The sequence below is a fragment of the Periplaneta americana genome, chromosome 5 (genome assembly GCF_040183065.1).
Source record: "Periplaneta americana isolate PAMFEO1 chromosome 5, P.americana_PAMFEO1_priV1, whole genome shotgun sequence".
NCBI classification, from domain to species: domain Eukaryota; kingdom Metazoa; phylum Arthropoda; class Insecta; order Blattodea; family Blattidae; genus Periplaneta; species Periplaneta americana.
This window is the reverse complement of record NC_091121.1, coordinates 44,760,594-44,780,190: the sequence shown is the minus strand read 5'-3', so window position 1 is coordinate 44,780,190 and position 19,597 is coordinate 44,760,594. Positions and strand designations below refer to the sequence as shown.

Genomic DNA, 19,597 nt, shown 5'->3' with positions numbered 1-19,597 from the left:
AACTACAACCAGTGGTGGTTCCTGTACTAACATCTCTATTAATCCCGCGGATAAAAATCTCAATCTTTGCTGTATCAGTAATGTCACTGCTGTCATCAAGAGCCAGTGAATAATATAAGATTTTTCTTGCTTCTTTTTTAACCTTCCTCTTGAATATAATAGGAATTTCCTAAATTCTTCTCTCGATACTTGGTTGAGAAGTTCGTAGTTTTTCAAAATTAAAAACTTCTTATGGTCAAGTTATTTAAGGTACTTTAATCATTACTCTTAAGAAATTCTGTTCTATTAAGAGGCTTTAGAGCAAGAGATATTTCAAACCCCATTTGGTAGCTGACTTCCTTACATTTATTTATCTCATCTTTCTCTTCTTGGCTATGATTTAAGACATGAGAATTTCTGGCGTTTAACAGTTCGTTGGCACATAATATTGAATTAGTTTTTCTACAATATTATTATTAAATGAATAACTAATAAATAGTTACTCTCATCTAAAAATTAAAAAGATTAAAATTGAAATAAAACCTAATAATTTTATCTTTCTAGGAAGGAGATCTAAAAATACCAATATTCATGCATGTACAGAAGAATTATAGAAACACATACTTAGTGGTCAATAATAATAATAATAATAATAATAATAATAATAATAATAATAATAATAATAACAATAATTTATAATAATGATACTTATTCTGTACGCCTAATTGAGCCGTTGTGCAAAGTAAACATAGGCCTATTACATTTTGTCCGACAGAACAGCAAAAAAGTTCTCCTTCTTATTCTTTGCGAAACCACCTCTTACTGCTTGTGGAGACAGAGTTGTAGAGCGACATGATACCGCCACTACATGCCTTCAGTACGTGAATAAAACACACAGCAATGTACAGGAAACTCCTCGTATCCGTTTGAATGTCTGTGATTACACGATGTAATCACGACACTCGCTTTGGTCACCGCTGATATACTGTATGTTACAAATTATACGATATTTAAAACATTTAGGTAGAAAAATTTATCAGCGTAATAACCCAACCCCGGCTAGAATATTACTCAAAACGAGGAACTTGTAAATCAAAGCTACATAAGTTTTCAGTATTTGACTTCACTGTGATACAACATTCTTCATTGCAAACGCGCTGAATTGTGCGTTGAGTCAAGTAGGGTAACGGTGTGAGATGCGTACTGTAGAATCGAAGTAACGGATAGCCTGCACAGAGCCACAAACATGCTAACTAACGATAAATTATATTTTTAAAACTTTCAGATCAACGTGTCACTGCTGAATATCTGGATTACCTATAAATTTGAATGAAATCAAATTTGTTGCTTTTAAAACCTTTCAACGACTCACAACATAAAACAGAAATAGGCCTATTGCAAACTAAAAAGTGGTCTTAAGTATAATAATAATAATAATAATAATAATAATAATAATAATAATAATAATAATAATAATAATAATAATAATAATAATAATAATAATTTACTGATAGAACGAAGATAAGTTACATATGTTTTTCATATACAGAATGTTTCAGAAATACTTTGACAAACCTTGGGTGCATGTTCCTCATAACAAAACAAGGAACAAAGTTCATATAAATATATGTCCGAAAATAATTAGTTTTTTTTTGTTATTAATGAGAGAACATAATGAAACGTCTGTTAGATATTGTCAGCTTGGTAGCAAGTGTAGCAACTTTAATAACTTCAGAAACTCGTAACAATGAAAGTTTACGTTCAACGCGTTTCGAGATACAATTAAACAACTTAAGTTTTTAATCGATAATAATTCATTTTGTTAGATAATCAAATGATGTTATCGATACAAGTCTGCTGATGCACCCATTGTATCTTATATGGCTGTGTATTGCCAAGGAGACTTGTTTACTAGTCATTTGTCATTTGAACATTCGTTATAAGTTTCTGAATTGATTAAAGTTGCAACACTTGCTACCAAGCTGACAATATCTAACAGATATTTCTTTCATTAATAACTAAAAAACTAAGGATTTTCGGACAAATGCTTATAGGAACTTTTTTTTCTTGTTTTGTTGTGAGGAACATGCCCCTCAAGGTTTGTCCAAGTATTTCTGAAACACTCTGTATGAAAATAGCACCCCCAGAAAGAGTAGGCTACATACTCGTGCTCAGGGAGCATTCTATACAATTTTAAGACATTTTTTTAATTACCATAATATAAAGTAATAAGAGAAACAGAAAAACAGATATTATAGTAATTAGAACTATTTTATATTTTCTCCCTAAACAAGATTGTTTTAATTCATTTTTTTTTAAATAAGGAGCATTAGCAAATTGAATGTTTGGTAATTTAACTGTTATCTTATTATAGAGCCTTAGACTGAAGTTGCTGCTATGATTGTAAGCTACAGCCTTGGAACATCTAGGTTTTTTTCAGGCATATGTTGTCCGATCTTTTAATTTTATATTTAATGTCAATACAAATTGAATATATTTCGATTTTTATGAACGAAATTCAATAAGACATTATCATAAATTTCATTGATATCATTTATTTTAAATTCAGACAAAAATTCTGAGAGATAACCAAGAGGTTTATTAAGACATTTTCATTATTCTTCTCTGTAGCAGTGTTATTGGCATGAAGAAGGGACTTAAAGCACATCCCCATCCTATAATACCATAATGTAATATAACTTGTACTGCAGGAAGTAAATTAGTCGTAAAGTATGGATTGTCAAATAATTTCGTAAGATAATAAAATAGTGAATAGTTTTTCTTAATTTATTGCAAAGAAAAGGAACATGTTTATTGCTGTGTTGGTCTATTATTATTCTTAACTTTAGGAGATTCATTTAGAATAGGACAGTTACAATTTTATTATTATTAGAAGAACAATAAATTGAATGTATGAATTTTTAAGTACAAGAGCGAATTAGGAGATTTCATACCAACAGATGTTAACGAAAATGGTACGACCGTAGTTTTAGTATGATTTAAGAAAAGAAGGTTGAAATCAAGCCAATTTTTAATCAATGTGATATCATTATTTGCATTAAGTTTCAAGTGCTATTTTAACATGGAAACTGAAATATTTCTACAAAGCCTATGAATTTAGCATTTAGAACTGAAGCTCTGCCACGAATTGGGTTAATGGAATTTACTCACCACCTCACTTGTTGGCTGGCTAGCTGCTTTGTTTCTACAGGGACATCATTTTATTTTTACTTCAATTTTTATTGTACCTGAGTTTTTGAATGTACTTCACTCCCACCCCTTCTACGAATGAAGTTCAACCGTCTTCCACACAGATCCAAGTCATAGTAGCCTTACCGTCACAGTACGTTCCAAAAGTATGTTCGCGTTTTCCAATGACGAAAGAGCTTTCCATATTGCATCATTTTCGCAAAAGTACTGTCGTCCATTTGCCTACATCGCATTCCGGTTTTCCCCACCAGCTTCTATTCGCCTCTCGGTAAAGGCTAGTGGCTGGGCTGTCTTAGCTCTTTTCTGAGAACATTAATTTCTGTTAGGAATTGGACATATACGTAATATTATACCCATACAACTGTTTGAAATAACTTAAATAACAGGCCTCGTTAAGTAATTAACTGTCACGTGATTTCCCTCCTTTCTACGATCCTGCGATATAATCACTTGGACGGACAGTAGATAGAATGTCTGAGTAATTTTATCTTTTCGGATCGAGCAGAAGTGAAGATTGAATTTACAGTACGTAAGGTACTCTTTTATAGAGTAGGTACAGAATTATTTCAACATGAGTTAGGCCTACTAGTACGAAGGACGAAATTGGTAATTGGAATTACATACATTAATCGAAATGAACCGCCACCATTTTGAAAAATGTGTTTAAATATCCATATTATGATTATTTCTCAATTTAACTTCATTCTCTATCGTGTACGCTAATGTATTAGACACTCTAATATACACTGCATAATGAATACGTCCGTATGGACAGCTCAGTTCGTGAGTAAAAACACTCATTGTTAATACTGTGCTGTATTCTGATTAAACAAAAACGTAATGAAAATTATCAAACTCAAAAGCTTGATATTTCATAGTTCACGTAAATGGATGAACTACTTTTCTTCCCTCCTATACCTAGTAAAGTGATTTGTTTGTATATTACACCATCGAACTCCAGTCATGGAAGGGGTTAGCAACCGTTGATTCAAAGGTACAGGCAGGTTAATATCAGAAATGTTAGTAAAAATAAAATGATGTCCCTGTACAAGTCATACGTACATGTGTACATACAAACATATTATAAACACTTATACATGCAGTAGCTGTACGTATACTCGTTCGTAGAGGCGTATACTGCACATAACACTCATGCATATCCATACCTAGTAGATTCGCACATATATATGCGTGCCTTTTTCTACTGCGCGTCGTTGCAGACGTCCTGATTATGCAGCCGAACAGAGAGGCGCACCCCGAACTGCCCCGCTGTTGTTCATTAACCCTTTGAGTCCCGCTGTGACGCTTACTGGGTCAAAATCATTACAACACGATGCTTGAATTAACTCACCCCACTGCCATGTTAGTTTACATTTTATAGGCCAACTTGTTATCTGTTATGAATGCCATTTGTTTTCCATTGTTAATACGAAGAGCGTGCAAATAGATAAATTAACGCGCGCATAAATTTCGTTTATGCTGACAACATATTGTGCAAATGTCAAAGGTAATAGCCACCGATAATGGACAAAAGTGCGGCGCGGGTTGAAAACTCGTCAGTAATTGGTTGGGTCCTCGGGGACACACAGCGAACCACCTGCCAAGCACACAAGTGGCTCAAGTCGCAGCCCACCGCATCCGAGCTTAATTAATATCGGTCAGGAAATGCACACTCACTCAACTAACCTTCTCTGCAGGGGCGTTGTTGACAGTAAAGCTGGAAGCTTTACGAGAGTAAAAAAAAAATCTATACTAATAATAAATCTGTAGCCGAAATTTTTCTGGTAATTTTCGATTTTCCAAAAATAATTGGTCCTAACATATATAAATAATTAACCACCCTGAAACCGAAAATCGCATTTTTGAAATTTTTGTATGTCTGTCTGTATGTTTGTTACCTTTTCACGCGATAATGGCTGAACCGATTTATATGAAAATTGGAATATAAATTAAGTTCGTTGTAACTTAGATTTTAGGCTATATGGCATTCAATATACTTTATTTAAAAGGGGGTTGTAAGGGGGCCTGAATTAAATAAACCGAAATATCTCGCTTATTATTGATTTTTGTGAAAAATGTTACATAGCAAAAGTTTCTTTAAAAATAATTTCCGATAAGTTTTATTCTTTACAAAATTTTGATAGGACTGATATTTAATGAGATAAATGAGGTTTAAAATTAAAATAACGCCATCTAAGACGGTGCAATGAAATAACAAATGACTTCGTCTATAAGGGGCCATGGGCAACAACAATCGAAAAAGGGGCCTTGGACAGCAACAATCGAAAGCTATTAAACTATTCCTACGCACAGAAAATTTGATAGGCTTTTTTGTACATTCGTTTTCTGTATTTCTTAAAATAATATTTATGTACACACTCATTTTAATCTCAGAGAATTAATGAACAACGAGAGTGTATTGATTTAGTATGCAGTAATAGTACGTTAGGTTAGCAATCCATTATTTTATAATTCAAATTTTAACTATGCTCAATTGAATCGTGTTAAAATACATAAAATAGACTATATATATGCACTAAATGCAATGCAAAAAAAAATTGGGTAATGAGCCAAGCAGATTATGTTGCGCTGTTATAAAGGTTGTTGCTTCTGAGATTCAAGAGCCCCCACAACAAATTAAAAACTTTCTTATCGGAGTACATACGTTATCAACGCACTTTTTTTATAATATGATATAATATAATATAATAATAAATATGTAGCCGAAAATTTTCTGGTAATTTTCCCTTTTCCAAAAATAATTGGTGTTAACATGTATAATTATTCATCCTGAGACCGAAAACCGCTTTTTTGAAATTTTTGTTTGTATGTCTGTCTGTCTGTTTGTTACCTTTTTCACGCGATAATGGGTGAACGGATTTCGATGAAAATTGAAATATAAGTTAAGTTCGTTGTAATTTAGATTTTAGGCTATATGGCATTCAAAATACTTCATTTAACGGGGCCTGAATTAAATCGAAATATCTCGCTTATTATTGTTTTTTTGTGAAAAATGTTACATAACAAAAGTTTCTTTAAAAATGATTTCCGATAAGTTTTATTCTATGCAAAATTTGGTAGGTCTGATAGACTTAAAACAATAATACAATACGTTTTCACCGCCGCCTCAGATTGTAGGGTTGTTGTTACTGCAGTAATTCCCATGTACAAAATATAAAATTTTTGAGTAGGAAGAAAAAACACATTTATTCATTCCATGGCAATGGTACATAGGAGATCGTGAATTCTTACATTTTCGAAAGAAAGAAATATAATTACATATCACTGTTTATGCTGTATCACTATTTAAGTTATTTGAAGGTTTCAGAACCATAGTGGGCCAAGCGCCATTTACTGAAGACGTAGAAAACAAGGGTTAAAATTAAGTTATTATCATAATTCAATGGAACCATATAGCAAGTAATATAAAGTATACACAATAAAACTAAATGATATGTCAATCTTCATTAAACTATAGTTGCGTGTAATAACAAATAAGAAACATGTTAAAGGAATTGTCATTGCATCAAATGAGTGGTCTCTGGACCAAAATGATCGCAATTTAATTATTTAAATACAATTTCAATTAAATAACATATTAAACGATTTATCCTTCTAACAAACATGAATGTTCCCTGGATCAAACGTCCTATTTTAATTACGTAATTACTTTATATTTATTTCTAACAGGTGCAGCGGTGCGCACGGGTACGGCTAGTAAAAAATAAAAAAATTGTATCATTAAGATGATGCATATATTCTCATTTTACAATTTAGTTCTTTCATAATTTTTTAATGATTTTTTTTTATCCATTTAATCTCCTCCTTTCTGGTCTTACAAGCCGGTGCCCGTAAGAGAAGCATAAAGGCTGGTTTACAATAAACCGGGAACGGAAACGACAACGACAACGAGAACGAGAACGGAAATATAGTTAAAATAAATGCATTTAAATGTAAGCATTCACAATAGTTATTTGTGAATGCTCACATTTAAATACATTTTTTAACAATATTTCCGTTCTCGTTCTTGTTGTCATTTCCGTTCCAGGTTTATTGTGAACCAGCCTTAATTCTTTGGATCACACACGAGACACAAACAATAGAGGGACTTTCCTGGTGAGGGATTAGCTAGACACAGGGATCACCTCCTAAACACAACGCAAACACATAGGCCTACAGTGTGTTAAAAAATTATGGAATATTACTCATAACTTCTTAAATTTTAATTTGACAAAAAAAAGTTTTATACAAAAGCTGTTGGAGATGAACCATACAATATTTTATTTTATTTATTTTGCTAATAATTGTAACATAAAATATAATATATACAGAAAAACTTTAGCTCGCCCCTGAAAGAGTAGAACTCGTGCTCAGGGGCGGATTCCTGAATTGAAATTAATAAGTGTACAATACAATTTGTCTTATGTCTACTATGCAATTGTAATATATAAATTTAAATTTACAGTTTTTCAATTTTTATAAAATCCATACATAACTTTTTGAATTGAATATTGGAACTGTTAGAATTGACAAGATTAGGATATTTAAATATAAATTTGTTATATATTCTTGGGCCTAAATTACTACTATGATTAAATATTGTAACAGTGTTGCATTTTGGTTCAAATAATCTTAAAGAATTCATACCTTTTGTTTCATAACTATGAGAATACAATTCAAAATTATTTCGATTTTTATGTATGAATTTTATTAATACAATATAATAAATTTGACTTGTGTTAAGTACATTAAAGTCTAAAAACAATTTTTGAGATGGAAATCAATAGGTTTATGAAGACATATTTCAATTATTTTCTTCTGTAATAAATAAAGTGGATTAAAATTGGATTTAAATGAGCTACCCCATCCTATAATTCCTTACATAATTACCGATGGAAATAAAGTTAAATATATTGTGCGTAATAAACTTATTGACAAGTAATTCCTCAATGAAACAAAATAATACATTATTTTACGTAATTTATTACAAAGGTAATTGACGTGTTGGTTCCATTTTAAATGATTATCGAAAATTATTTTTTAAATGGCACCCTATATTAAAATTTATATATTCCGAATCTCCATTAAATTTTACGTATGAATGTGTAGAAATTTTACCCATTCACTTGTTTCGTGTCTTTTAACTATTTATTAAACTTGTTTCGTTAACTTCATACTTGAGACAAATGAGTAATTATGTAAAATCATGTTGAGTAGGTCATAAAACTAAACAAAACACTATTACTAACCAAACTTTACCACAGATGCTCAAAATGAGAACCGTTCACAGCCAAACAATGTTCCAGCACAGTCTACTATATACAGTCACTAAGCTTGAGTTTTGAGGGTGCTAGAAACAATAGACTGTGACGGTTCTATTTTGAATTGCCTGTAATGAGACGATATTAGCGATCCTAGTGATGAGCAACCATCTAATGTTTGCATATTTACTACGTATTGAGCTTCGCGACTGTATGTACTAGACTGTGGTTCTAGTCTATAACGAAAACTGTCCATTGTAATATGAGATGGAAGAGATCAGACATGTAACTGTGAGAAAGACAATGAGACTACGGTTTATATACATATTTATTATTTTGCATAAATTAGCATAAAGTAATTTTCGTACATTGCAATAACTTCTAATAATATTTGTAATTAATGAAAGTCGGATTTAAAAATGGCGTAGTAGACATTAAAAGGTATAAAGGATTTTTTGAGTAGGTTATTTTACGACGCTTTATCAACAACTTAGATTATTTAGCGTCTGAATGAGATAAAGGTGATAATACCGGTGAAATGAGTCCGGGGTCTAGCACCGAAAGTTACCCAGCATTTGCTCAAATTGGGTAGAGGGGAAAACCCGGAAAAACCTCAACCAAATAACGTGCTCCGACCTAGATTAGAACCCGGGTCACTAGTTTTGCGGCCAGACGCGCTAACCGTTACTCCGGAAGTGTGGATTATAAAGGATTTGCAATGAAATTACAAACATAAACATCTCTGACAAAAGTTAATTTTTGATCTATTATATTTATGTTATTATTTATGTTGTTTAACACAGATTATTTGGACATGATTTAGTGCTCATTTAAGACCACAGAAATACATACAGCAGTAGTGCGAGTTATGAGGAAAATTAGTGTTTATGCTGAGTGATTTTCAGTATAATGTTCGATGTTCAATTGTCTTCTTGATAATACGCGTAACCAAAGATTAGTCATGGAAGACCAGAAGAAGAAGAGAGTGCGTGCAGAAAATTTTAATACATGTGTTTGTGTGTGTGTGTGTTTTTTTTAATTGAAGTAGTACCACAGTCTAGTATATACAGTCACGAAGCTCAATACGTAGTAACTATGCATCCATAGATAGTTGCTAACCACTAGGATCGCTACTATCGCCTCATTACAGACACTGCAAAGTAGTACCTGCACAGTCTATTATTCCTAGAACCCTCATAAACTCAAGTTTCGTGACTGTATATACTAGACTGTGATAGTACATTGTTCTCAAACATGAATCAGTCATAGAGAATAAAGAAACAATTTCTATTAGAACGAAACAAAAGACGAAGTGTTGGAAACAAATTGCTGCACAGGCTATAATTCCACGAATGCAATTTCAAGAGATGACTGGGAAAATCTGAAGGTGTATTATGAAAACATAAGGAGATATGAAATCTGGAAATAACATAACCTACAACTGAACACATATAATGCATTATATCATTATGCTAGAAAGAGTGGATGACGAAAGAATAATGCTGAAATTGATCAGAAAGAGAAAAACAAATTTGCTGGGTTATGGGCTTACAAGAAACTGCCTACTGAAGGATGCACTGGAAAAAATGGCGAACGGGAGAAAAGTTTGGGGCAGAAGAAGGTATCAGATGACAGACAACATTGAGATAAATGTATCGTATGCTGAGACAAAGAGGAAAGCGGAAAGAGGGAAGATTGGAGAATGTTGGGTTTGCAATGAATGAAAACTAGAATGAATGAATATCATTAAGTTTCTTATGCGTTTAATAATGATTGACTAAAATACGAGTACGTGAAACATTAATGCAGACCCTTATCGGCATAGAAATAAAATAAACTTTATTCACCATTTTCTTGCAAGAACAGTAGCCTACTTCTTCTTTATTTTCAAGAAATATTATTTCACTAATCTAAGTTCAACCAGCTTGAACTGAAAAAAAATGGGCAATTAGATATGATCTTAGACAAAAATGGTCTTGGATGATCCTCTATAGCCCCTACAAGACTTCACCAGTTTATGTTTACCTATTGCAGATCATAGATGGAATAAGAGAGAGATGGAAGGTGTTGGTGGACTGAAAGGATGAAATGGAAGTACCGCGAGAAAAATCCTCTACGACGTCTACTTTGTCTACCAAAAATTCCATTACGATTATGCTGGGGATCGAACCCGGTTAGTTAAAATAGAAGACGAGCGTGGTAGTACGAGTTATGACAGCTCAAAATTTAGCTAATGTAATACTCAAAAACAGCTTTGAAAAACTGTTTAAAATCTGTATTAAGTAGCCAGTTTGCTAGACCGTTGTAGTACTGTAGTAGTTCATACGACTGTCTGCGATCATTTAGACGATACTTGTATTCATTAATGAGGGCTCTAGACTAATTTTAATGATGTTTTATTTAATAATAATAATAATAATAATAATAATAATAATAATAATAATAATAATAATGATGGTTTATTTAACCTGGCAGAGTTAAGACCATACGGCCTTCTCTAACACTCAACTATGAGTAAAACTGCGTTACAAAAAACAAATTTACAAAGTACACTACAATTTTACACACAAAACTGAATGAGATAATGATAATATAATGTAAGCAACAAGTAAGTAGAAATCAGACATAATATATAACATATAGAAAGAAAAAAAAGCATAATAAAATGTGAACTGCGAATCAAAATAAATGAGACATACAAAGTATAAAAAGATAAGAAAATTATTGATAATAATTATAATAATAATAATAATAAAACAGTGAAGTAAAAAGAATACAATGAATACAATATTTTTAGGTACACGCAGTAAGGAAAATTATATAGCTCAAGTTATCACATTATAGATATACCATTATCGGGAAATATGAAAACAAAAAAAGATAAAATAAGTTAAATATCACTAGAATATATTTAAAAAATGTGAATACGTGTAAACATGCAATGCAACACTTGTCATAATAGTAAGTCAGTTTGGCAACTTGTCATAAGATAATTTTCTAACTTGGATTTGAAAGATTTCAATGTTCGGCAGCCCTTGACTTCAGGAGACAGAGAATTCCAGTGACGATAGGTAGCAACAGTGAAAGATGAGGAATACAGAGATGATGTGTGAAGTGGAATTTCTAGCGTGTTATCGCGTTGTGATCGAGTATTGATATTATGATAGCGAGAGAGAGTATGAAAACGAGCGAATAAATAACAGGGGGATGAAGTGTGCATAATTCGATACAAGAGAGAAAGGGAGTGCAGATTTCTCCTCTCGTGTAACTTAAGCCATGATAACTTCTCGAACGAAGGTGAGATATGATCATAGTATCGAACATTACAAATGAAGCGGAAGCACGCATTATGAACACGCTGTAGTTTCTTAGCGGAATCAATTCTGAGGTTTCTTTTTTTTTAACAATATACTCAACTTATATCGACAGAGAGGATGCGAAATTCCTCATAATAGAGCATACATTTCCCAACCAAGCAGTCTATGTTTCGATTCTAGTCGTAGGCGGAGATTTATGTTCACTCCATGGGACTGTGTATGTCTTTATATTGTACCGTATTTGCTCGCGTAATTTGCGCCCCCGCGTATTTGGCGCACCCTACTTTTTAAGGGATTATTTTGAACTTTATTTTTGCTCCGTGTATTTTGCGCACACATTTTACGTACATTTTTTTCAGTGTAGTAGGGATTTTCCTTCTCTACATTCCATCGTAGGTCATTCACCAGCAACTGAAGTACCTGCTTCAGAAAGAAATCCCAAAGTCCCGCTACTTTAACAATGCTTGTCCTTGGTAAAGACCAGTTACCGGTATAGAAAATTAGCCCTACCGTAAATACTTACCTATATATATATATATATATATATATATATATATATATATATATATATATATATATATATACTAATTGAGATAAACTCAGAACAGGACCTCTTATTTGAAAAATCCGCATATTTTACGCACCCCAATTTTTCAGTGGCCAAAGTTAATTAAAAAGTGCGCAAATTACGCGAGCAAATACGGTACTTGCCCTGTGATGTCTCCGCGGTAGTTCTGGGTCGTGCTGATCACACAGGAAGATCCGCATTGTGAGATATTGTAGTCTTGGTCCAAAGACATCATTCCCTACTTCGACTGCAAGTCTGTATAAGGGAGAAGTTCAAATAATAAGACAGAAAAGAAGATAAAGAATTTATTTATTATTGTGCACTGTTCTACTCGCAGCAGCATCGCAATAATCTCCTTCAGTCACTGGTTTCACACGCTGCCGCTTGAGCCTATTGTCTGGGATTTGAAAGAATGTTCCCTTCCGCTTTATTGTCTTCACAGTACGCAAGGACACACCCGCAGCTTCCGCAACCCTTTCTTCAATGGATTGGTAACTCTTCCCCTTTCGCTCCTCTCTCTCCATGACTTTAATTACATTATAAATCACTTCGCTTGCAGGAGCATGGATCTTCATATCCTTCAGTTTAAATCAAAGTGAAGCCGTTGTTCCTTGCAATTGTACACTAACTCTGACTAGCTAACAAAACCACCTACCTGAATAATACTGATATATTACTCCAACATTATCCAATATATTATAACGTATGCTAAACACAAACAGTCTTACTAATAAACCGTGTATAGTTTTTATACGAGAGTTATGCAGAGTTGAGACAGAAAACGGTACTAATAAACCGTGAATAAGCTATGAACATATAAACAGGCTGTAACTATACAATGGAAATTGCTTCGCTGTAGTTATATACATGAAACCCCTTGTTTAAGCGTTGTATATAGCGAAAAAATGGCCGCCCCTCTAACAGCTGATCGTATCGACTGTCATTTTATGATGATGTTTACCTTGTAACCACAGAAGAACAAACCAAAGATCATAGAATTATTAGAATAATATTGCTGTAGCTTGTACTCTTTGACCAAAATGTAGTGTGGTAATCGATTAGAGCCAGTTGTACTATCGATATTTAACACGCCACACTAGAGCGCTCTACCGGATGCAGTAGAGAACCTCAGATATTCTATTACCTTTTGTAACGAAGTAATGACGAAACTATGACGTAGCTGCGTAACAGTTATACTGTTATACACGACGTATGTAGTGATTATTAGTAAGGAATTTACACACGACTTATAAACGAGCTACTCATTGTATAAGTATAAGACAGTTAATCGTCTGTATATAGAGTTTTTATTAGTAAGACCGAAATAATAAAGAACGACTATATTACACAACTGTGCAGCGCCGTAGCGTCATAGTCTAAGGCAGGGGTTCCCAAACTGTGTGTCGCGCAGCCCCATGGAGTGTGTCGCGAAATCTTGGAATAGAAAAATAAATTTTATGGCATCCAGAAAGTCTCTTTACAATGCATTTTTTTGTATTTACAATGAAGCCTTTCATATGATACATTTTATTTTGAGACAGATTTTACCAATGAAACGTGAAGATCTCCAACAATGCTCAGTTTAATTTTTCTGCTTGGCGATAATTCGAATGAAAGTTAACACCTGCAACAATGCTTAGTAATTCGTTTATTCTTTCCACTTATAGTCGGAACGCTGTTATTCCCGGCGTGACTCCTCCTCTTTGCTTACGTCTTAGGAAGTCAAGGCTCTATAAAGTCTAGGTAGGTAGTATCGTTCGCCATTTTTGTTCTTTCGTTGCCGAGCTACCAGACGATGGATCTATTTGCCACACCGATAAAAATTATCATGTCGTAGCTCCTATAATAATAAATCAAACGCACTGTAATTCAGCAAATAATAGAGCGACAAATAACGTCCTCGTGTGCTTTCTGCGAACGCCAACGAGAGAGCCAAAATGGCGGGCGATTATTTATTAAGTATTTATCCAGCCTTAGGAAATGCTTAACATCTTCATCAGCGAATCACAAGACGCACACGTTTAAATGTAACCGACCTGCAACGCGATAGGCTGCAGGAAATTGGAGCGACGGGACTTACAGTAAAAAACAGAATTTAGAATCATCAGAACATATTGGTCAGTTTCAATATATGTGTGAGCGTGTGATAATGCGACTATTTTATCAAAAGTGCTTTATTTAGATTTTATCATGGACAAATTTTTAATTCGGAAAACACAATCGGAATCAAGTTCTGGGTTAGATGACAGCAATGCTAATTCAAATAATTTGAGCGAAAATTTCCTTCAGAGTTCACAAAACCGTACTGCGTTTCGTAAATATAGCTAGTGATTAATAGCTGCAATATGGTTTTACGTGGCGTGGAGATGAATATAAACAAAATCCCAAGTTTTCAACTTCATACTTGTGTGGATCAGCATTTTCTACCATGAAAATAGTGAAATCTAAACAAAGGAACAGACTGCTAAATCTTGAAGATTTACGTGTTGGCTGTCAAACATAAGTCCACGTATAGAGAAACTCTACCCAACCTACCAAGCGGAGACTTTCCATTAATTTAAATTGGTGAGTTTTCAAAAACGACAATAAAAATCTTTTATCGGACATTCAGCATAGATAGGTTGGGTTTTTTGACACATAGGCTACCTTTGTTTTTATCTGATGCCACTCAAGTTGCCGCTCGTTTTTTTTTAGAATTTTCGATTGCGTGTGAACATCGACCTGTCTACAACACTGGATGTCCGACGCTACATAGAAGTTCTTTCAGTGCGTTTTTTTTTTTTTTTTTTTTTTTTTTTTGCGGAACTCGCTGGAACGGCATTTCGGCACCTTTTTGTTGCATTTTTCACCATGGCATCGAAATAGAGTTTGAATACTTGAATACTATGTTTTTAATATCTATTTTCTTTATTCCGCTTAGGCTTTGAAAGTTTAGTTGGACGATAAGGAGGTTAAAAACGACAAAATTTCCGTGCAGTGAACAGTAATCATCTCCCCGTCTACTATAAAATATTCTACACAGAATTCCAACATCTTTTGCTCCACAAGAAACGCATTATTATTATTATTATTATTATTATTATTATTATTATTATTATTATTATTATTAAAAACAAATAAGTATGTCGCGATATCGTGAGCGTTCAGTAAAGTGTGTTGTCAGTCAAAAAAAGGTTGGGAACCACTGGTCTAAGGCATCATACCTGGACTTGCGTTATGGAATGACCCTTGGTTATAATAATAATAATAATATAATAATAATAATAATAATAATAATAATAATAATAATAATAATAAAACGAGTAATAATGTTTTATTTTAACTGGCAGATTTAACACCATTCGGATTTCTCTTCAACTCAACCAGTATCATAAACATTACTATATTGCTATAAATAAAACATAATTAATATAAAGGAATACAATACATAATTAATATAATACAATAGCATTTCCTTTTATCTTCCCAACACACAAATCAAATAATTATGTAATAATAATATGCAAGGAGTCTATAATTTTATCTATCTTTTTAAGAAGGGGGACGAGACTAACTGCAGTAACTTTCGAGGAATATCACTTTTGTTGACGTCGTACAAAATTTTCTCCAATATTCTTTTGAAAAAATTAACTCCATATGTAAATGAAATTATTGGGGATCATCAATGTGGTTTTAGGCGTAACAGATCGATTATTGGTCAGATTTTTTGTATTCGACAGATATTGGAGAAAAAAATGGGAGTAGGCCTACAAGTGTACAGTGCATCAGTTATTCATAGATTTCAAAAAGGCATATGACTCGGTTAAGAGAGAATTTTTATATGATATTCTTATTGAATTTGGTATTCCCAAGAAACTACTTCGATTAATTAAGATGTGTCTCAGTGAAACGTACAGCATAGTCCGTATAGGTCAGTTTCTGTCGGATACTTTCGAATTCACTGTGGGCTAAAGCAAGGAGATGCACTATCATCTTTACTTTTTAACTTCGTTCAAGAGTATGCCATTAGGAAATTCCAGGATAACAGAGTGTTTGGAATTGAACGGGTTACATCAGCTCCTTGTCTGTGCGGATGACGTAAATCCACAAACTATTAGGGAAAACGCGGGAATTTTACTTGAAGCAGGTAAAGAGATACGTTTGAAAGTAAATCCCGAAAAGACAAAGTATATGATTATGTTTCGTGACCAGAATTTTGTGCGAAATGAAAATAGGCTGTAAAAGTTCGAAATTTTTCCTTTGAAGAGGTGGAAAAATTCAAATATCTTGGAGCAACAAATATAAATGACACTTGGGAGGAAATTAAACGCAGAATAAAATGGGAAATGCGTGTTATTATTCGGTTGAGATGCTTTTACCATCCAGTCTGCTCTCAAAAAATCTGAAAGTTAATATTTATAAAACAGTTATATTACCGGTTGTTCTGTATGGTTGTGAAACTTGGACTCTCACTATGAGAGAGGAACAGAGATTAAGAGTGTTTGAGAATAAGGTGCTTGGGAAAATATTTGGGGCTAAGAGGGATGAAGTTACAGGAGAATGAAGAAAATTACACAACGTAGAACTGCATGCATTGTATTTTTCACCTAACATAATTAGGAACATTAAATCCAGACGTTTGAGATGGGCAGGGCATGTAGCACATATGGGCGAATCCAGAAATGCATGGGAGGCCGGAAGAAACAAGACCTTTGGGGAGGCCGAGACATAGATGGGAGGATAATATAAAAATGGATTTGAGGGAGATGGGATGTGATTGTAGAGAGTAATTAATTTTACTCAGGATAGGGACCTATGGCGGCTTATGTGAGGGCGGCAATGAACCCTCGGGTTGCTTAAAAGCCATAATTAATAATAATAATAATAATAATAATAATAATAATAATAATAATAATAATAATAATATGTCCCTCTTTACTGTACCTACAATAACATCTGAACGAGAGCAGGGGTCTTGCTACGTCGAGTGCATCGTCTCGAGTGAACTTAGTGTTTTGCAAGGTAGTCCCCTAAATTGGAGTTCTTCTGTATAGTGAAATTGTACTAGCGAAAGTTAAGTGTACAGTAGAAGAGACAAAACCTATCCTGTTTCCGTATGTGTCGTGGCTGTATCATGATTAGGTATAGAGGGGGAAGATAGGTTTTATTCTGAGATGAACTTCCGTGTCAATAGATTCATATAATATTAACCATCCTGGAAGAAACTCTCTTTCTGATAGCTCATTCTTTCCCTTCTCGCATACCTCACATACCAAGTCTCGTCTCCTCACCTATACATCCCTCCAAGAAATGCTGTTCCTAGTACTTAAAACTTCGATGTTTGTTTTATTTGGATATTGGCATTTAGGGAAAATAACGATTTTGTTTGTAGTCTTGAAGGAGTTTCTACAAGAACCACCTGACAACACTGGCTTACTCAATACTAAAGGCACTACTGATCGTAAACTGGAAGGACGCGGATTATATTCGGGATGAGCCAACTACCATTCTATCTCTCCGCGTTTTATAGTGGACCTCGGCCCCCTTGGAAATGAGTACCGGATAAACCGGCCGGAACTTGACGTTAATGGCTGGTGTCGAGGTTAGTCCCTAGCCTCCCTCACCTCTTATGTCTAATTCAGAATGAGATTTGTGTTTGTTAGTTGCTAGGATACGAAGTCCCAGTTGAGTCTTGCTCCTCTTTCGGTAGCAGTCGCTCATTATCGCACGTGGTATTGATTTTCGAGTAGTTTCGCCGGATGTTTCAGTCCCCATGGAAACGCTCGTCTCACATCCTCAATGGTTGATTTGGGCAGTCTTGCCCACATCCTTGTTACATTCTAGTTGGAACAATTCTTTTCTGTTACCAACAAGAATCAATTCTTTAAATGTGTTGTCTTACAGGTCCAAGGAAAGTTTCCAGAAGAAGTTAAGAGCCACCGACGTAGCTCAATTGGTAGCGTGCTTGCCTGCTGATCCGGAGTTACGCTCAGGCGTGTGTTCGATTGCCGCTTGAGCTGATTACCTGGTTGGATTTTGTTCTGAAGTTTTCTCAAACTGTAAGGCGAATATCAGGCAATTTATGGTGAATCCCAGGTCTCAGCTCCCATATACCATCTCGCTATTGCCAAGTTTCATCGACGCTAAATACCCTGTGCATGATACCAAGTTAAATAACCAAGTAAAAAAAAAGTTACAAGTTGTAAGAAGCCACTAAAACTAAACTAGAAGAAAGAAATTTTCGTGTAATAATTAAGACGTGTTGAGCCAAATTCACTTATTGCATACTAGCCGTACCCGTGCGCTCCGCTGCACCCATTACAAATAAATACAAAGTAATTACATAATTAAAATAGGACATTTGATCCAGGGAACATTCGTGTTTGATAGAAGGATAAATCGTTTATTATGTTACTTAATTTAAATTGTATAAAAAAAATTAAAATGCGATCATTTTGATCCAGTCACAATTTAGGAAATACAGGAAACGAATGCCTATCAAGTTTTCTGTGCATAAGAAGCTATTTTAATCTTACCTGTTCACTCAGAAGTTACTATAATAACATTATACAATTATGTCCATCTAGAGAAACTACACTTTCCAATGGTGAATTAATTATGCAAATCGGTTAATTTAGCTTCCGATATTACTTCATACAAACACAGAAACATTCTCTGTAGGCTACCGTATGTTTCATAGCTTTCGATTGTTGTTGTCCAAGGCCCCTTATAGACGAAGTCATTTGTTTTTTATTCCATTACACCGCCTTTGATGGCGTTGTTATTGTAATTTTGAGACTAATTTATCTCATTAAATATCTGCCCTATCAAAATTTTGCACGGAATAAAACTTATCGGAAATTATGTTTAAAGAAACTTTTGTTATGTAATATTTTTCATGAAAATTAATAATAAGGGAGATATTTCGATTTATTTAATTCAAGCCCCCTTATAACCCCCCCTTTTAAATAAAATATTTTGAATGCCATATAGCCTAAATTCTAAGTTACAACGAACTTAATTTATATTCCAATTTTCATATAAATCGGTTCAGCCATCATCGCGTGAAAAGGTAACAAACATCCAGACAGACAGACATACAAACAAAAACTTCAAAAAAGCGATTTTCGGTTTCAGGGCGGTTAATTATATATGTTGGGACCAATTATTTTTGGAAAATCGAAAATTACCAGAAAAATTTCGGCTACAGATTTATTATTAGTATAGATTTACAAATTCTAGTACTGCTTTCTACAACCGCAATCTATCCATTCAGGCAGTAA

At 33.8% G+C, this 19,597-nt stretch overlaps 1 protein-coding gene across 1 annotated transcript in view; it reads left to right on the top strand.

Annotated features, from left to right (window-relative positions):
* Nucleotides 1-19,597, top strand: part of LOC138699561 (zwei Ig domain protein zig-8-like) — an 853,254-nt gene that overhangs the window by 212,532 nt on the left and 621,125 nt on the right. The window lies entirely within an intron of this gene.